At 46.6% G+C, this 15,809-nt stretch overlaps 4 non-coding genes and 31 pseudogenes across 4 annotated transcripts; all 35 read left to right on the top strand.

Annotated features, from left to right (window-relative positions):
- Window positions 1–141: 141 nt before the first annotated feature.
- Window positions 142–260, top strand: LOC148246689 (5S ribosomal RNA; annotated as a pseudogene).
- Window positions 261–464: 204 nt separating this feature from the next.
- LOC148246688 (5S ribosomal RNA) lies at window positions 465–583 on the top strand (annotated as a pseudogene).
- Window positions 584–1,144: 561 nt separating this feature from the next.
- LOC148246687 (5S ribosomal RNA) lies at window positions 1,145–1,262 on the top strand (annotated as a pseudogene).
- A 205-nt stretch (window positions 1,263–1,467) lies between these two features.
- LOC148246686 (5S ribosomal RNA) lies at window positions 1,468–1,586 on the top strand (annotated as a pseudogene).
- Window positions 1,587–1,795: 209 nt separating this feature from the next.
- Window positions 1,796–1,914, top strand: LOC148246685 (5S ribosomal RNA; annotated as a pseudogene).
- A 562-nt stretch (window positions 1,915–2,476) lies between these two features.
- On the top strand, window positions 2,477–2,595 carry LOC148246684 (5S ribosomal RNA). Its single transcript, XR_015814989.1, has one exon. It is a non-coding gene; the product is annotated as a 5S ribosomal RNA (ribosomal RNA).
- A 205-nt stretch (window positions 2,596–2,800) lies between these two features.
- Window positions 2,801–2,919, top strand: LOC148246683 (5S ribosomal RNA; annotated as a pseudogene).
- Window positions 2,920–3,450: 531 nt separating this feature from the next.
- Window positions 3,451–3,569, top strand: LOC148246682 (5S ribosomal RNA; annotated as a pseudogene).
- Window positions 3,570–4,131: 562 nt separating this feature from the next.
- LOC148246681 (5S ribosomal RNA) lies at window positions 4,132–4,250 on the top strand (annotated as a pseudogene).
- A 206-nt stretch (window positions 4,251–4,456) lies between these two features.
- Window positions 4,457–4,574, top strand: LOC148246680 (5S ribosomal RNA; annotated as a pseudogene).
- A 205-nt stretch (window positions 4,575–4,779) lies between these two features.
- LOC148246679 (5S ribosomal RNA) lies at window positions 4,780–4,898 on the top strand (annotated as a pseudogene).
- Window positions 4,899–5,106: 208 nt separating this feature from the next.
- LOC148246678 (5S ribosomal RNA) lies at window positions 5,107–5,225 on the top strand (annotated as a pseudogene).
- A 563-nt stretch (window positions 5,226–5,788) lies between these two features.
- LOC148246677 (5S ribosomal RNA) lies at window positions 5,789–5,907 on the top strand (annotated as a pseudogene).
- A 205-nt stretch (window positions 5,908–6,112) lies between these two features.
- On the top strand, window positions 6,113–6,231 carry LOC148246676 (5S ribosomal RNA; annotated as a pseudogene).
- A 561-nt stretch (window positions 6,232–6,792) lies between these two features.
- On the top strand, window positions 6,793–6,910 carry LOC148246675 (5S ribosomal RNA; annotated as a pseudogene).
- Window positions 6,911–7,114: 204 nt separating this feature from the next.
- LOC148246674 (5S ribosomal RNA) lies at window positions 7,115–7,233 on the top strand (annotated as a pseudogene).
- Window positions 7,234–7,447: 214 nt separating this feature from the next.
- Window positions 7,448–7,566, top strand: LOC148246673 (5S ribosomal RNA). Its single transcript, XR_015814272.1, has one exon. It is a non-coding gene; the product is annotated as a 5S ribosomal RNA (ribosomal RNA).
- Window positions 7,567–8,127: 561 nt separating this feature from the next.
- Window positions 8,128–8,246, top strand: LOC148246672 (5S ribosomal RNA; annotated as a pseudogene).
- Window positions 8,247–8,451: 205 nt separating this feature from the next.
- Window positions 8,452–8,570, top strand: LOC148246671 (5S ribosomal RNA; annotated as a pseudogene).
- A 205-nt stretch (window positions 8,571–8,775) lies between these two features.
- LOC148246670 (5S ribosomal RNA) lies at window positions 8,776–8,894 on the top strand (annotated as a pseudogene).
- Window positions 8,895–9,103: 209 nt separating this feature from the next.
- On the top strand, window positions 9,104–9,222 carry LOC148246669 (5S ribosomal RNA; annotated as a pseudogene).
- A 235-nt stretch (window positions 9,223–9,457) lies between these two features.
- Window positions 9,458–9,576, top strand: LOC148246668 (5S ribosomal RNA). Its single transcript, XR_015814427.1, has one exon. It is a non-coding gene; the product is annotated as a 5S ribosomal RNA (ribosomal RNA).
- Window positions 9,577–10,135: 559 nt separating this feature from the next.
- On the top strand, window positions 10,136–10,254 carry LOC148246667 (5S ribosomal RNA; annotated as a pseudogene).
- Window positions 10,255–10,463: 209 nt separating this feature from the next.
- Window positions 10,464–10,582, top strand: LOC148246666 (5S ribosomal RNA; annotated as a pseudogene).
- Window positions 10,583–11,144: 562 nt separating this feature from the next.
- Window positions 11,145–11,263, top strand: LOC148246665 (5S ribosomal RNA; annotated as a pseudogene).
- A 558-nt stretch (window positions 11,264–11,821) lies between these two features.
- On the top strand, window positions 11,822–11,940 carry LOC148246664 (5S ribosomal RNA; annotated as a pseudogene).
- A 209-nt stretch (window positions 11,941–12,149) lies between these two features.
- LOC148246663 (5S ribosomal RNA) lies at window positions 12,150–12,268 on the top strand (annotated as a pseudogene).
- Window positions 12,269–12,827: 559 nt separating this feature from the next.
- LOC148246662 (5S ribosomal RNA) lies at window positions 12,828–12,946 on the top strand (annotated as a pseudogene).
- A 205-nt stretch (window positions 12,947–13,151) lies between these two features.
- Window positions 13,152–13,269, top strand: LOC148246661 (5S ribosomal RNA; annotated as a pseudogene).
- Window positions 13,270–13,474: 205 nt separating this feature from the next.
- LOC148246660 (5S ribosomal RNA) lies at window positions 13,475–13,593 on the top strand (annotated as a pseudogene).
- A 205-nt stretch (window positions 13,594–13,798) lies between these two features.
- Window positions 13,799–13,917, top strand: LOC148246659 (5S ribosomal RNA; annotated as a pseudogene).
- Window positions 13,918–14,122: 205 nt separating this feature from the next.
- On the top strand, window positions 14,123–14,241 carry LOC148246658 (5S ribosomal RNA). The gene has a single exon (XR_015815237.1). It is a non-coding gene; the product is annotated as a 5S ribosomal RNA (ribosomal RNA).
- Window positions 14,242–14,802: 561 nt separating this feature from the next.
- LOC148246657 (5S ribosomal RNA) lies at window positions 14,803–14,920 on the top strand (annotated as a pseudogene).
- Window positions 14,921–15,124: 204 nt separating this feature from the next.
- LOC148246656 (5S ribosomal RNA) lies at window positions 15,125–15,243 on the top strand (annotated as a pseudogene).
- A 209-nt stretch (window positions 15,244–15,452) lies between these two features.
- On the top strand, window positions 15,453–15,571 carry LOC148246655 (5S ribosomal RNA; annotated as a pseudogene).
- Window positions 15,572–15,809: the final 238 nt, after the last annotated feature.

Genomic DNA, 15,809 nt, shown 5'->3' with positions numbered 1-15,809 from the left:
CAAATGTGAGTCACGGCGCTGTAGCATTTTACTTGATTTTAGAACGAGAACGGGAGGTGCAGTGCGCACGCACAAAGAAACAAATGACGGGAGGGGGAAGAAAGGGGAATGAGTTTATGTATTTACAGCGCGAAATTAAATAAGTGCTATCATACCAGCACTAATGCACCGGATCCCATCAAAACTCCGCAGTTAAGTGTGCATGGGTGAGATTAGTACTCGGATGGGTGACCTCCTGGGAAGTCCTCATGTCGCTCCAATTTTTTTTCAGACGGGTCATTCGACGTTACGCGCGTCTGGAACTAGGGTCCGCTGGTTTATACGCAAATGTGAGTCAAGAAGCAGGGGCATTTTAATCGATATTAGAACGAGAAGGAGACATGAAGTGTGAACGCACAAGGAAACAAATGACGGAGGGGGAAGAAAAGAGAATGAGTGTATGTATTTGCAGTGCGGAATTAAACAGGTGCGATCATACATGCATTAAAGCCCCGGATCCCATAAGAACTCCGCAGTTAGGTGTGCTTGGGCGAGAGTAGTACTCGGATGGGTGACCACTTGGGAAGCCCTCGTGTTACACCTTTTTTTTCTCGGATGGGTTGTTCGACGTTATGCGCGAATGGAATTATAAACTTCTAGTTCATTTACAAAGGTGAGTCACGGTACCGGGGCATATTACTTGATATTAGAACGAGAAAAAGAGATGCAGAGTGCACGCACAAGGAAACAAATGACGGGAGGGGGGATGGGAGGAGAAATAGTGTATGTATTTGCAATGCAGAATGAAACATGAGGGATCATACCAGCACTAATGCAACGGATTCTATCAGACCTCCGCAGTTAAGGGTGCTTGGGCGAGAAAAGTACTCGGATGGGTGACCTTCTGCGAAGTCCTTATATGTCACCAATTTTCTTGGGAGGTCTTCGTGTTGAACCCATCTTTTTGCAGATGATTCTTTCGATGTTACACGCGACTTGATTTATGGTCCGCAGGTTTATTCGCAAATGTGAGTCACGGCGCCGTGGCATTTTACTTGATATTAGAACGAGTACGGGAGGTGCAGTGCGCACGCACAAGGAAACAAATGACGGGAGGAGGAAGAAAAGAGAAGGAGTGTATGTATTTGAAGTGCAAAATTAAACAAGTGGCATCATACCAGCACTAATGCACTGGATCCCATCAGAACTCTGCAGTTAAGTGTGCTTCGGCGAGAGTAGTACTCGGATGGGTGACTTCTTGGGAAGTCCTCGTATCGCAACAATTTTTTTTCAGATTAGTCGTTCGACGTTACGCGCGACTGGAACTATGGTCCGCTGGTTTATACGCAAATGTGAGTCAAGAATCAGGGGCATTTTAATTGATATTCGAACGAGAAGGAGAGGTGCAGTGTGAACGCACAAGGAAACAAATGATGGCAGGGTGGGGAGGGAAGAAGGAGTGTATGTATTTTCAGCACAAAATTAAACAGGTGCTGTCACACCAGCACTAATGCACCGGATCCCATCAGAACTCCGCAGTTAAGTGTGCTTTGGCGAAAGTAGTACAATGATGGGTTAACTCCTGGGAAGTTCTCGTGTTGCACCCATTTTCTTTTTTTCAGATATGACGTTCGACGTTACGCGCGACTTTAATTATGGACCGCAGATTTATTCGCAAATGTGAGTCACGGCGCCGTGGCATTTTACTTGATATTTGAACGAGAACGAGAGGTGCAGTGCGCACGCACAAGGAAACAAATGACGGGAGGGGGAAGAAAGGAGAAGGAGTTTATGTAATTGCAGCGCGAAATTAAACAGGTGCGATCATACCAGCACTAATGCACCGGATCCCATCAGTGCTCAGCAGTTAAGTGTGCTTGGGCGAGAGTAGTACTCGGATGGGTGACCTCCTGGGAAGTTCTCGTGTCGCACTAATTTTTTTTTTAGACGGGTCATTGGACGTTACGCGCGACTGGAACTAGGGTCCCCTGGTTCATACGCAAATGTGAGTCAAGAAGCAAGGGCATTTTAATCGATATTAGAACGAGAAGGAGAGATGCAGAGTGCACGCACAAGGAAACAAATGACGGGAGGGGGGATGGAGGGAGAAAAAGTGTATGTATTTGCAGCGCAGAATGAAACATGAGCAATCATACCAGCACCAATGCAACGGATTCTATCAGAACTCCGCAAGTTAAGGGTGCTTGGGCGAGAGTAGCTCTAGGATGGGTGACCTCATGCGAAGTCCTTATATTTCACCCATTTTCTCAGGAAGTCCTCGTGTTGCACCCATTTTTTTGCAGATGATTCTTTCGACGATACGCGCGACTTAAATTATGGTCCTCAGGTTTATTCGCAAATGTGAGTCACGGCATCGTAGCATTTTACTTGATATTAGAACGAGCACGGGAGGTGCAGTGCGCACGCACAAGGAAACAAATGACAGGATGGGGAAGAAAGGAGAAGGAGTTTATGTATTTACAGCGCAAAATTAAATGGGTGCGATCATACCAGTACTAATGCACCAGATCCCATCAGAACTCCGCAGTTAAGTGTGCTTGGGCGAGAGTAGTACTCGGATGGGTGACCTCCTGGGAAGTCCTCGTGTCGCACCAATTTTTTTTCAGACGGGTCGTTCGACGTTACGCGCGACTAGAACTGGGGTCCGCTGGTTTATACGCAATTTTGAGTCAAGAAGTAGGGGCATTTTAATTGATATTAGAACAAGAAGGAGAGGTGCAGTGTGAACGCACAAGGAAACAATTGAGAGGAGGGGGAGGGAAGGAGAAGGAGTGTATGTATTTTCAGCACGAAATGAAAAAGGTGCGATCTTACCAGCACTAATGCACCTTATCCCATCAGAACTCCGCAGTTAAGTGTGTTTGGGTGTGAGTAGTACTCGGATGGGTGACCTCCTGGGAAGTCCTCGTGTCGCACCAATTTTTTTTCAGACGGGTCGTTCGACGTTACGCGCGACTGGAACTATGTTCCGCTGGTTTATACGCAAATGTGAGTCAAGAAGCAAGGGAATTTTAATCGATATTAGAACGAGAATGAGAGGTGCAGAGTGAACGCACAAGGAAACAAATGATGGCAGGGGGGAGGGAAGAAGGAGTGTATGTATTTTCAGCACGAAATTAAGCAGGTGCGGTCACACCAGCACAAATGCACCGCATCCCATCAGAACTCCACAGTTAAGTGTGCTTTTGCGAAAGTAGTACAATGATGGGTTACCTCATGGGAAGTTCTGGTGTTGCACCAATTTTCTTTTTTTCAGATGTGCCGTTCGACGTTACGCGCGACTTTAATTATGGTCCGCAGATTTATTCGCAAATGTGAGTCACGGCGCCGTGACATTTTACGTGATATTTGAACGAGAACGACAGGTATAGTGCGCACGCACAAGGAAACAAATGACGGGAAGGGGAAGAAAGGATAAGGAGTTTATGTATTTGCAGCGCGAAATTAAACAGGTGCGATCATACCAGCACTAATGCACCGGATCCCATCAGAACTAAGCAGTTAAGTGTGCTTGGGCGAGAGTAGTACTCGGATTGGAGACCTCCTGGGAAGTCCTCGTGTCGCACTAATTTTTTTTTCAAATGGGTCGTTCAACGTTACACGCGACTGGAACTAGGGTCCACTAGTTTATACGCAAATGTGAGTCAAGAAGGAGGGGCATTTTAATCGATATTAGAACGAGAAAGAGAGATGCAGAGTGGACGCACAAGGAAACAAATGACGAGAGGGGGGGTGGAGGGAGAAAAAGTGTATGTATTTGCAGCGCAGAATGAAACATGAGGAATCATACCAGCACCAATGCAACGGATTCTATCAGAACTCCGCAAGTTAAGGGTGCTTGGGCGAGAGTAGCACTAGGATGGGTGACCTCCTGCGAAGTCCTTATATTACACCCATTTTCTTAGGAAGTCCTCGTGTTGCACCCATTTTTTTGCAGATGATTCTTTCGACGATACGCGCGACTTGAATTATGGTCCTTAGGTTTATTCGCAAATGTGAGTTACGGCACCGTAGCATTTTACTTGATATTAGAACGAGCACGGGAGGTACAGTGCGCACGCACAAGGAAACAAATGACGGGAGGGGGAAGAAAGGAGAAGGAGTTTATGTATTTGCAGCGCGAAATTAAACAGGTGCGACCATACCAGCACTAAAGCTCTGGATCCCATCAGAACTCTGCAGTTAAGTGTGCTTGGGCGAGAGTAGTACTCGGATGGGTGACCACTTGGGAAGCCCTCGTTTTGCACCCGTCTTTATGCAGATGATTCTTTCGACGTTATGCGCGACTTGATTTATGGTCCGCAGGTTTATTCGCAAATGTGAGTCACGGCGCCGTGGCATTTTACTTGATATTAGAACGAGTACGGGAGGTACAGTGCGCACGCACAAGGAAACAAATGACGGGATGAGGAAGAAAAGATAAGGAATGTAGGTATTTGAAGCGCAAAATTAAACAAGTGGCATCATACCAGCACTAATGCACCGGATCCCATCAGAACTCTGCAGTTAAGTGTGCTTGGGAGAGAATAGTACTCGGATGGGTGACCTTTTGGGAAGTCCACGTATCGCGACAATTTTTTTTTCAGACGGGTCGTTCGACGTTACGCGCGACTAGAACTATGGTCCGCTGGTTTATACGCAAATGTGAGTCAAGAATCAGGGGCATTTTAATCGATATTAGAACGAGAAGGAGAGGTGCAGTGTGAACGCACAAGGAAACAAATGATGGGAGGGGGAGAGGGAAGAAGGAGTGTATGTATTTTCAGCACGAAATTAAACAGGTGCGGTCACACCAGCACAAATGAACCGGATCCCATCAGAACTCCGCAGTTAAGTGTGCTTTGGCGAACGTAGTACAATGATGGGTTACCTCCTGGGAAGTTCTCGTGTTGCACCCATTTTCTTTTTTCAGATGTGCCGTTCGACGTTACGCGCGACTTTAATTATGGTCCGCAGATTTATTCGCAAATGTGAGTCATGGCGCTGTAGCATTTTACTTGATATTTGAATGAGAACAAGAGGTGCAGTGCGCACGCACAAGAAAACAAATGACGGGAGGGAGAAGAACGGAGAAGTAGTTTATGTATTTGCAGCGCAAACATAAACGGGTGCGATCAAACCAGCACTAATGCACCGGATCCCATCAGAACTCCGCAGTTAAGTGTGCTTGGGGGAGAGTAGTACTCGGATGGGTGACCTCTTGCGAAGTCCTCGTGTCGCACTAATTTTTTTTTTCAGACGGGTCGTTCGACTTTACGCGCGACTGGAACTATGGTCCACTGGTTTATACGCAAATGTGAGTCAAGAAGCAGGGGCATTTTAATCGATATTAGAACGAGAAGGAGAGATGCAGAGTGCACGCACAAGGAAACAAATGACGGGAGGGGGGATGGAGGGAGAAAAAGTTTATGTATTTGCAGCGCAGAATGAAACGTGAGCAATCATACCAGCACCAATGCAACGGATTCTATCAGAACTCCGCAAGTTAAGGGTGCTTGGGTGAGAGTAGCACTAGGATGGGTGACCTCCTGCGAAGTCCTTATATTTCACCCATTTTCTTAGGAAGTTCTCGTGTTGCACCCATTTTTTTGCAGATGATTCTTTTGACATTACGCGCGACTTGAATTATGGTCCTCAGGTTTATTCGCAAATGTGAGTCACGGCGCTGTAGTATTTTACTTGATATTAGAACAAGAACGGGAGCTGTAGAGCGCATGCACAAGGAAACAAATGACTAGAGGGGGACGAAAAGGGAATGAGTTTTTCTATTTGCAGTGGGAAATTAAACAGGTCCAATCATTCCAGCAGTAATGCACCGGATCCCATCAGAACTCCGCAGTTAAGTGTGCTTGGGCGAGAGTAGTACTCGGATGGGTGACCTCTTGGGAAGTCCTCGTGTCGCACCAATTTTTTTTCAGACGGGTCATTTGACGTTACGCGCGATTGGAACTAGGGTCCGCTGGTTTATACGCAAATGTGAGTCAGGAAGCAAGGGCATTTTAATCGATATTAGAACGAGAAAGAGAGGTGCAGTGTGAACGCACAAGGAAACAATTGATGGGAGGGGGAGGGAAGGAGACGGAGTGTATGTATTTTCTGCACGAAATAAAACAGGTGCGATCATACCAGCACTAATGCAACGGATTCTATCAGAACTCCGTAGGTAAGGGTGCTTGGGCGAGAGTAGTACTAGCATGGGTGACCACTTGGGAAGCCCTCGTGTTGCACCAATTTTTTTTCGGATGGGTTGTTCGACGTTACGCGCGATTGGAATTATAAACCGCTGGTACATTTGCAAAGGTGAGTCACGGTGCCGGGGCATATTACTTGAAATTAGAACGAGAAAGAGAGATGCATAGTGCACGCACAAGGAAACAAATGACGGGAGGGGGGATGGAATGAGAAAGAGTGTATGTATTTGCAGTGCAGAATGAAACATGAGGGATCATACCAGCACTAATGCAACGGATTCTATCAGAACTCTGCAGTTAAGGGTGCTTGGGCGAGAAAAGTACTCGGATGGGTGACCTCCTGCGAAGTCCTTATATTTCACCCATTTTCTTGGGAGGTCCTCGTGTTGCACCCATCTTTTTGTAGATGATTCTTTCGACGTTACGCGCAACTTGATTTATGGTCCGCAGGTTTATTCGCAAATGTCAGTCACGGCGCCGTGGCATTTTACTTGATATTAGAACGAGTACGGGAGGTGCAGTGCGCACGCACAAGGAAACAATTGACGGGAGGAGGAAGAAAAGAGAAGGAGAGTATGTATTTGAAGCGCAAAATTAAACAAGTGGCATCATACCAGCACTAATGCACTGGATCCCATCAGAACTCTGCAGTTAAGTGTGCTTGGGCGAGAGTAGTACTCGGATGGGTGACCTCATGGGAAGTCCTCGTATCGCAACAATTTTTTTTCAGATGAGTCGTTCGACGTTACGCGCGACTGGAACTATAGTCCGCTGGTTTATACGCAAATGTGAGTCAAGAATCAGGGGCATTTTAATTGATATTAGAACGAGAAGGAGAGGTGCAGTGTGAACGCACAAGGAAACAAATGATGGGAGGGGGGGAGGGAAGAAGGAGTGTATGTATTTTCAGCACGAAATTAAACAGGTGCGGTCACACCAGCACAAATGCACCGGATCCCATCAGAACTCCGCAGTTAATTGTGCTTTGGCGAAAGTAGTACAATGATGGGTTACCTCTTGGGAAGTTCTCGTGTTGCACCCATTTTCTTTTTTTCAGATGTGCCGTTCGACGTTACGCGCGACTTTAACTATGGTCCGCAGATTTATTCGCAAATGTGAGTCACTTAACTGCGCCGTGGCATTTTACTTGCTATTTGAACGAGAACAAGAGGTACAGTGCGCACGCACAAGGAAACAAATGATGGGAGGGGGAAGAAAGGAGAAGGAGTTTATGTATTTGCAGCGCGAAATGAAACAAGTGCGATCATACCAGCACTAATGCACCGGATCCCATCAGAACTCCGCAGTTAAGTGTGCTTGGGCGAGAGTAGTACTCGAATGGGTTACCTCTTGGGAAGTCCTCGTGTCGCACTAATTTTTTTTTCAGACGGGTCGTTCGACGTTACGCGCGACTGGAACAAGGGTCCACTGGTTTATACGCAAATGTGAGTCAAGAAGCAGGGGCATTTTAATCGATATTAGAACGAGAAAGAGAGATGCAGAGTACACGCACATGGAAACAAATGACGGGAGGGGGGATGGAGGGAGAAAAAGTATATGTTTTTGCAGCGCAGAATGAAAATGAGCAATCATACCAGCACCAATGCAACTGATTCTATCAGAACTCCGCAAGTTAAAGGTGCTTGGGCGAGAGTAGCACTAGGATGGGTGACTTCCTGCGAAGTCCTTATATTTCACCCATTTTCTTAGGAAGTCCTCTTGTTGCACCCATTTTTTTGCAGATGATTCTTTCGACGATACACGCGACTTGAATTATGGTCCTCAAGTTTATTCGCAAATGTGAGTCACGGCACCGTAGCATTTTACTTAATATTAGAAAGAGCACGGGAGGTGCATTGCGCACGCACAAGGAAACAAATGACGGGAGGGAGAAGAAAGGAGAAGGAGTTTATGTATTTGCAGCATGGAATTAGACGAGTGCGATCATACCAGCATTAATGCACCGGATCCCATCAGAACTCCGCAGTTAAGTTTCCTTGGGCGAGAGTAGTACTCGGATGGGTGACCTCCTGGGAAGTTCTCGTGTCGCACCAATTATTTTTCAGACAGGTTGTTCGACGTTACGCGCGACTGGAATTAGGGTCCGCTGGTTTATACGCAAATGTGAGTCAAGAAGCAGAGGCATTTTAATCGATATTAGAACGAGAAGGAGAGGTGCAGTGTGAACGCAGAAGGAAACAATTGATGGGAGGGGGAGGGAAGGAGAAGGAGTGTATATATTTTCAGCACAAAAAGAAACAGGTGCGATCATACCAGCACTAATGCACCGGATCCTATCAGAACTAAGTAGTTAAGTGTGCTTGGGCGAGAGTAGTACTCGGATGGGTGACCTCCTGGGAAGTCCTCATGTCGCACCAATATTTTTTCAGACGGGTCGTTCGACGTTACGCAGGACTGGAACTAGGGTCCGCTGGTTTATACGCAAATGTGAGTCAAGAAGCAGGGGCATTTTAATCGATAATAGAACGAGAAAGAGAGGTGCAGTATGAACGCACAAGGAAACAATTGATGGGAGGGGCAGGGAAGGAGAAGGAGTGTATGTATTTTCAGCACAAAAAGAAACAGGTGCGATGATACCAGCACTAATGCATCGGATCCCATCAGAACTCCGCAGTTAAGTGTGCTTGGGCGAGAGTAGTACTTGGATGGGTTACCTCCTGGGATGTTCTCGTGTTGCACCCATTTTCTTTTTTTCAGATGTGCCGTTCGACGTTGCGCGCGACTTTAATTATGGTCCTCAGATTTATTCGTAAATGTGAGTCACGGCGCCGTGGCATTTTACTTGATATTTGAACGAGAACGAGAGGTGCAGTGCACACGCACAAGGAAACAAATGACGGGAGGGGGAAGAAAGGAGAAGGAGTTTATGTATTTGCAGCTTGAAATTAAACAGGTGCGACCATACCAGCACTAATGCACCGGATCCCATCAGAACTCCGCAGTTAAGTGTGCTTGGGCGAGAGTAGTACTCGGATGGGTGACCTCCAGCGAAGTCCTTATATTTCACCCATTTTCTTAGGAAGTCCTCGTGTTGCACCAATTTTTTTGCAGATTATTCTTTCGACGATACGCGTGACTTGAATTATGGTCCTCAGATTTATTCGCAAATGTGAGTCACGGCACCGTAGCATTTTACTTGATATTAGAACGAGCACGGTTGGTGCAGTGCGCACGCACAAGGAAACAAATGACGGGAGGGGGAAGAAAGGAGAAGGAGTTTATGTATTTGCAGCGCGAAATTAAACAGGTGCGATCATACCAGCACTAATGCACCGGATCCCATCAGAACTCCGCAGTTAAGTGTGCTTGGGCGCGAGTAGTACTCGGATGGGTGATCTCCTGGGAAGTCCTCGTGTCGCACCAATTTTTTTTCAGACGGGTCGTTCAACGTTACGCGCGACTGGAACTTGGGTCCGCTGGTTTATACGCAAATGTGAGTCAAGAAGTAGGGGCATTTTAATCGATATTAGAACGAGAAGGAGAGGTGCAGTGTGAACGCACAAGGAAACAATTGATGGGAGGGGGAGGGAAGGAGAAGGAGTGTATGTATTTTCAGCACGAAATGAAATAGGTGCGATCATACCAGCACTAATGCAACGGATTCTATTAGAACTCCGTAGGTAAGGGTTCTTGGGCGAGAGTAGTACTAGCATGGGTTACCTCCTGCGAAGTCCTTATATTTCACCCATTTTCTTGTGAAGTCCTCGTGTCGTACCAATTTTTTTTCAGACGGGTCGTTTGACGTTACGCGCGTCTGGAAATAGGGTCCGCTGGTTTATACGCAAATGTGAGTCAAGAAGCAGGGGCATTTTAATCGATATTAGAACGAGAATGAGAGGTGAAGTGTGAACGCACAAGGAAACAAATGACGGGAGTGGGAAGAAAGGAGAATGAGTGTATGTATTTGCAGCGCGAAATTAAACAGGTGCGATCATACCAGCACTAAAGCTCCGAATTCCATCAAAACTCCGCAGTTAAATGTGCTTGGGCGAGGGTAGTACTCGGATGATTGATCACCTGGGAAGCCCTCGTGTTGCACCCATTTTCTGTTTTACAGATGTGCCGTTCGACATTACGCGCGACTTTAATTATGGTCCGCAGATTTATTCGCAAATGTGAGTCACGGCGCCGTGGCATTTTATTTGATATTTAAACGAGAACGAGAGGTGCAGTGCGCACGCACAAGGAAACAAATGACGGGAGGGGGAAGAAAGGAGAAGGAGTTTATGTATTTGCAGCGCGAAATTAAACAGTTGCGATCATACCAGCACTTATGCACCGGATCCCATCAGAACTCCGCAGTTAAGTGTTCTTTGGCGAGAGTAGTACTCGAATGGGTGACCTCCTGGGAAGTCCTCGTGTCGCACTAATATTTTTTTCAGACGGGTTGTTCGACGTTACGCGCGACTGGAACTAGGGTCCACTGGTTTATACGCAAATGTGAGTCAAGAAGCAAGGGCATTTTAATCGATATTAGAACGAGAAGGAGAGATGCAGAGTGCACGCACAAGGAAACAAATGACGGGAGGGGGGATGGAGGGAGAAAAAGTGTATGTATTTACAGCGCAGAATGAAACATGAGCCATCATACCAGCACCAATGCAACGGATTCTATCAGAACTCCGCAAGTTAAGGGTGCTTGGGCGAGAGTAGCACTAGCATGGGTGACCTCCTACGAAGTCCTTATATTTCACCCATTTTCTTAGGAAGTCCTCGTGTTGCACCCATTTTTTTGCAGATGATTCTTTCGACGATACGCGCGACTTGAATTATGGTCCTCAGGTTTATTCATAAATGTGAGTCACGACACCGTAACATTTTACTTGATATTAGAACGAGCACGGGAGGTGCAGTGCGCACGCACAAGGAAACAAATGACGGGAGGGGGAAGAAAGGAGAAGAAGTTTATGTATTTGCAGCGCTGAATTATACCGGTGCGATCATACCAGCACTAATGCACCGGATCCCATCAGAACTTCACAGTTAAGTGTGCTCGGGCGAGAGTAGTACTCGGATGGGTGACCTCCTGGGAAGTCCTCGTGTCTCACCAATTTTTTTTCAAACGGGTCGTTCGACGTTACGCGCGACTGGAACTAGGGTCCGTTGGTTTATACGCAAATGTGAGTCAAGAAACAGGGGCATTTTAATCGATATTAGAACGAGAAGGAGAGGTGCAGTGTGAACGCACAAGGAAACAATTGATGGGAGGGGGAGGGAAGGAGAAGGGTGTATGTATTTTCAGCACGAAATGAAACAGGTGCGATCATACCAGCACTAATGCAATGGATTCTATCAGAACTCTGTAGGTAAGGGTGCTTGGGCGAGAGTAGTACTAGCATGGGTTACCTCCTGCGAAGTCGTTATATTTCACCCATTTTCTTGTGAAGTCCTCGTGTCGCACCAATTTTTTTTCAGACGGGTCGTTCGACGTTACGCGCGTCTGGAAATAGGGTAAGCTGGTTTATACGCAAATGTGAGTCAAGAAGCAGAGGCATTTTAATCGATATTAGAACGAGAATGAGAGGTGAAGTATGAACGCACAAGGAAACAAATGACGGGAGGGGGAAGAAAGGAGAAGGAGTGTATGTATTTGCAGCGCGAAATTAAACAGGTGCGATCGTACCAGCACTAAATCTCCAAATCCCATCAAAATTCCGCAGTTAAGTGTGCTTGGGCGAGGGTAGTACTCGGATGGTTGACCACCTGGGAAGCCCTCGTGTTGCACCCATTTTCTTTTTTACAGATGTGCCGTTCGATGTTACGCGCGACTTTAATTATGGTCCGCAGATTTATTCACAAATGTGAGTCACGGCGCCGTGGCATTTTACTTGATATTTGAACGAGAACGAGAGGTGCAGTGCGCACGCACAAGGAAACAAATGACGGGTGGGGGAAGAAAGGAGAAGGAGTTTATGTATTTGCAGCGCAAAATTAAACAGTTGCGATCATACCAGCACTAATGCATCGGATTCCATCAGAACTACACAGTTAAGTGTGTTTGGGCGAGAGTAGTACTCGGATGGGTGACCTCCTGGGAAGTCCTTGTGTCCCACCAATTTTTTTTCAGACGGGTCGTTCGACGTTACGCGCGACTGGAACTAGGGTCCGCTGGTTTATACGCAAATGTGAGTCAAGAAGCAGGGGAACTTAAATCGATATTAGAACGAGAAGGAGAGGCGCAGTGTGAATGCACAAGGAAACAATTGATGGGAGGGGGAGGGAAGGAGAAGCAGTGTATGTATTTTCAGCACGAAATGAAACAGGTGCGATCATACCAGCACTAATGCAACGGATTCTATCAGAACTCCGTAGGTAAGGGTGCTTGGGCGAGAGTAGTACTAGCGTGGGTTACCTCCTACGAAGTCCTTATATTTCACCCATTTTCTTGTGAAGTCCTCGTGTTGTACCCATTTTTTTGCATATGATTCTTTTGACGTTACGCGCGACTTGAATTATGGTCCTCAGGTTTATTCGCAAATGTGAGTCACGACGCTGTAGCATTTTACTTGATATTAGAACGAGAACGCGAGGTGTAGTGCGCAAGCATAAGGAAAGAAATGACGGGATGGGGAAGAAAGGGGAAAGAGTTTATGTATTTGCAGCGCGAAATTAAACAGGTGCGATCATACCAGCACTAATGCACCGGATCCCATCAGAACTCCGAAGTGAAGTGTGCTTTGGCGAGATTAGAACTCGGATGGGTGACCTCCTGGGAAGTCCTAGTGTCGCACCAATTTTTTTTCAGACGGGTCGTTCGACGTTACGCGTGTCTGGAACTAGGGTCCGCTGGTTTATACGCAAATGTGAGTCAAGAAGCAGGAGCATTTTAATCGATATTAGAACGAGAATGAGAGGTGAAGTGTGAACGCACAAGGAAACAAATGACGGGAGGGGGAAGAAAGGAGAAGGAGTTTATATATTTGCAGCGTTGAATTAAATGGGTGCGATCATACCAGCACTAATGCACCGGATCCATCAGAACTCCGCAGTTAAGTGTGCTTGGGCGAGAGTAGTACTCGGATGGTTGACCTCCTGGGAAGTCCTCGTGTCGCACCAATTTTTTTTCAGACGGGTTGTTCGACGTTACGTGCGACTGGAACTAGGGTCCGTTGGTTTATACGCAAATGTGAGTCATGAAGCAGGGGCATTTAAATCGATATTAGAACGAGAAGGAGAGGTGCAGTGTGAACGCACAAGGAAACAAATGACGGGAGGGGGAAGAAAGGAGAAGGAGTTTATGTATTTGCAGTGCGAAATTAATCAGGTGCGATCATACCAGCACTAATGTAACAGATCCCATCATGACTCCGCAGTTAAGTGTGCTTGGGCGAGAGTAGTACTCGGAGGGGTGGCCACTTGTGAAGTCCTCGTGTTGCACCCATTTTTTTGCAGATGATTCTTTCGACGTTACGTGCCACTTGAATTATGGTCCTCAGGTTTATTCGCAAATGTGAGTCACGGCGCTGTAGCATTTTACTTGATATTAGAACGAGAACGGGAGGTGCAGTGCGCACGCACAAGGAAACAAATGACGGGAGGGGGAAGAAAGGGGAATGAGTTTATGTATTTGCGGCGCAAAATTAAAGAGGTGCGATCATACCAGTACTAATGCACCGGATCCCATCAGAACTCCGCAGTGAAGTGTGATTGGGCGAGATAAGCACTCGGATGGGTAACCTCTTAGGAAGTCCTCGTGTCGCACCAATTTTTTTTCAGACGGGTCGTTCGACGTTACGCGCGTCTGGAACTAGGGTCCGCTGGTTTATACGCAAATGTGAGTCAAGAAGCAGGGGCATTTTAATCGATATTAGAACGAGAATGAGAGGTGAAGTGTGAACGCACAAGGAAACAAATGACAGGAGGGTGAAGAAAGGAGAAGGAGTGTATGTATTTGCAGCGCAAAATTAAACAGGTGCAATCATACCAGCACTAAAGCTCCGGATCCCATCAGAACTCCGCAATTAAGTGTGCTTGGGCGAGTGTAGTACTCGGATGGGTGACCACTTGGGAAGCCCTCGTGTTGCACCTAATTTTTTTCGGATTGGTTGTTCGACATTACGCGCGAATGGAATTATAAACCGCTGGTTCATTTGCAAAGGTGAGTCACGGTGCCAGGGTATATTACTTGATATTAGAACGAGAAAAAGAGATGCAGAGTGCACGCACAAGGAAACAAATGACGGGAGGGGGGATGGAAGGAGAAAGAGTGTATGAATTTGCAGTGAAGAATGAAACATGAGGGATCATACCAGCACTAATGCAACGGATTCTATCAGAACTCCGCAGTTAAGGGTGCTTGGGCGAGAAAAGTACTCGGATGGGTGACCTCCTGCGAAGTCCTTATATTTCACCCATTTTCTTGGGAGGTCCTCGTGTTGCACCCGTCTTTTTGCAGATGATTCTTTTGAAGTTACGCGCGACTTGATTTATGGTCCGTAGGTTTATTCGCAAATGTGAGTCACGACACCGTGGCATTTTACTTGATATTAGAACGAGTACGAGAGGTGCAGTGCGCACGCACAAGGAAACAAATGACGGGATGAGGAAGAAAGGAGAAGGAGTGTATGTATTTGAAGCGCAAAATTAAACAAGTGGCATCATACCAGCACTAATGTACTGGATCCCATCAGAACTCTGCAGTTAAGTGTGCTTGGGAGAGAATAGTACTCGGATGGGTGACCTCTTGGGAAGTCCTCGTATCGCAATAATTTTTTTTTAGATGGGTCGTTCGACGTTACGCGTGACTGGAACTATGGTTCGCTTGTTTATACGCAAATGTGAGTCAAGAATCAGGGGCATTTTAATCGATATTAGAACGAGAAGGAGAGGTGCAGTGTGAACGCACAAGGAAACAAATGACGGGAGGGGGGGAGGGAAGAAGGAGTGCATGTATTTTCAGCACGAAATTAAACAGGTGCGGTCACACCTGCACAAATGCACCGGATCCCATCAGAACTCCGCAGTTAAGTGTGCTTTGACGAAAGTAGTACAATGATGGGTTACCTCCTGGGAAGTTCTCGTGTTGCACCCATTTTCTTTTTTTCAGATGTGTCGTTCGACGTTACGCGCGACTTTAACTATGGTCCACAGATTTATTCGCAAATGTGAGTCACGACGTTGTGGCATTTTACTTGATATTTGAACGAGAACGAGAGCTGCAGTGCGCACGCACAAGGAAACAAATGACGGGAGGGGGAAGAAAGGAGAAGTAGTTTATGTATTTGCAGCGCGAAATTAAACAGGTGCGATCATACTAGCACTACTGCACCGGATCCCATCAGAACTCCGCAGTTAAGTGTGCTTGGGCGAGAGTCGTACTCGGATGGGTGAAATCCTGGGAAGTCCTCGTGTCGCACTAATTTTTTTTTTTTCAGACGGGTCGTTCGACGTTACGCTCGACTGGAACTAGGGTCCACTGGTTTATACGCAAATGTGAGTCAAGAAACAGGGGCATTTTAATCGATATTAGAACGAGAAGGAGAGATACAGAGTGCACGCACAAGGAAGCAAATGACGGGAGGGGGGATGGAGGGAGAAAAAGTGTATGTATTTGCAGCGCAGAATGAAACATGAGCAATCATACCAGCACCAATGCAA

This window comes from Carica papaya, chromosome 8 (genome assembly GCF_054855325.1).
Source record: "Carica papaya isolate Zhongbai chromosome 8, ASM5485532v1, whole genome shotgun sequence".
Classification (NCBI taxonomy): domain Eukaryota; kingdom Viridiplantae; phylum Streptophyta; class Magnoliopsida; order Brassicales; family Caricaceae; genus Carica; species Carica papaya.
This window is presented reverse-complemented; position numbering and strand designations above follow the sequence as displayed.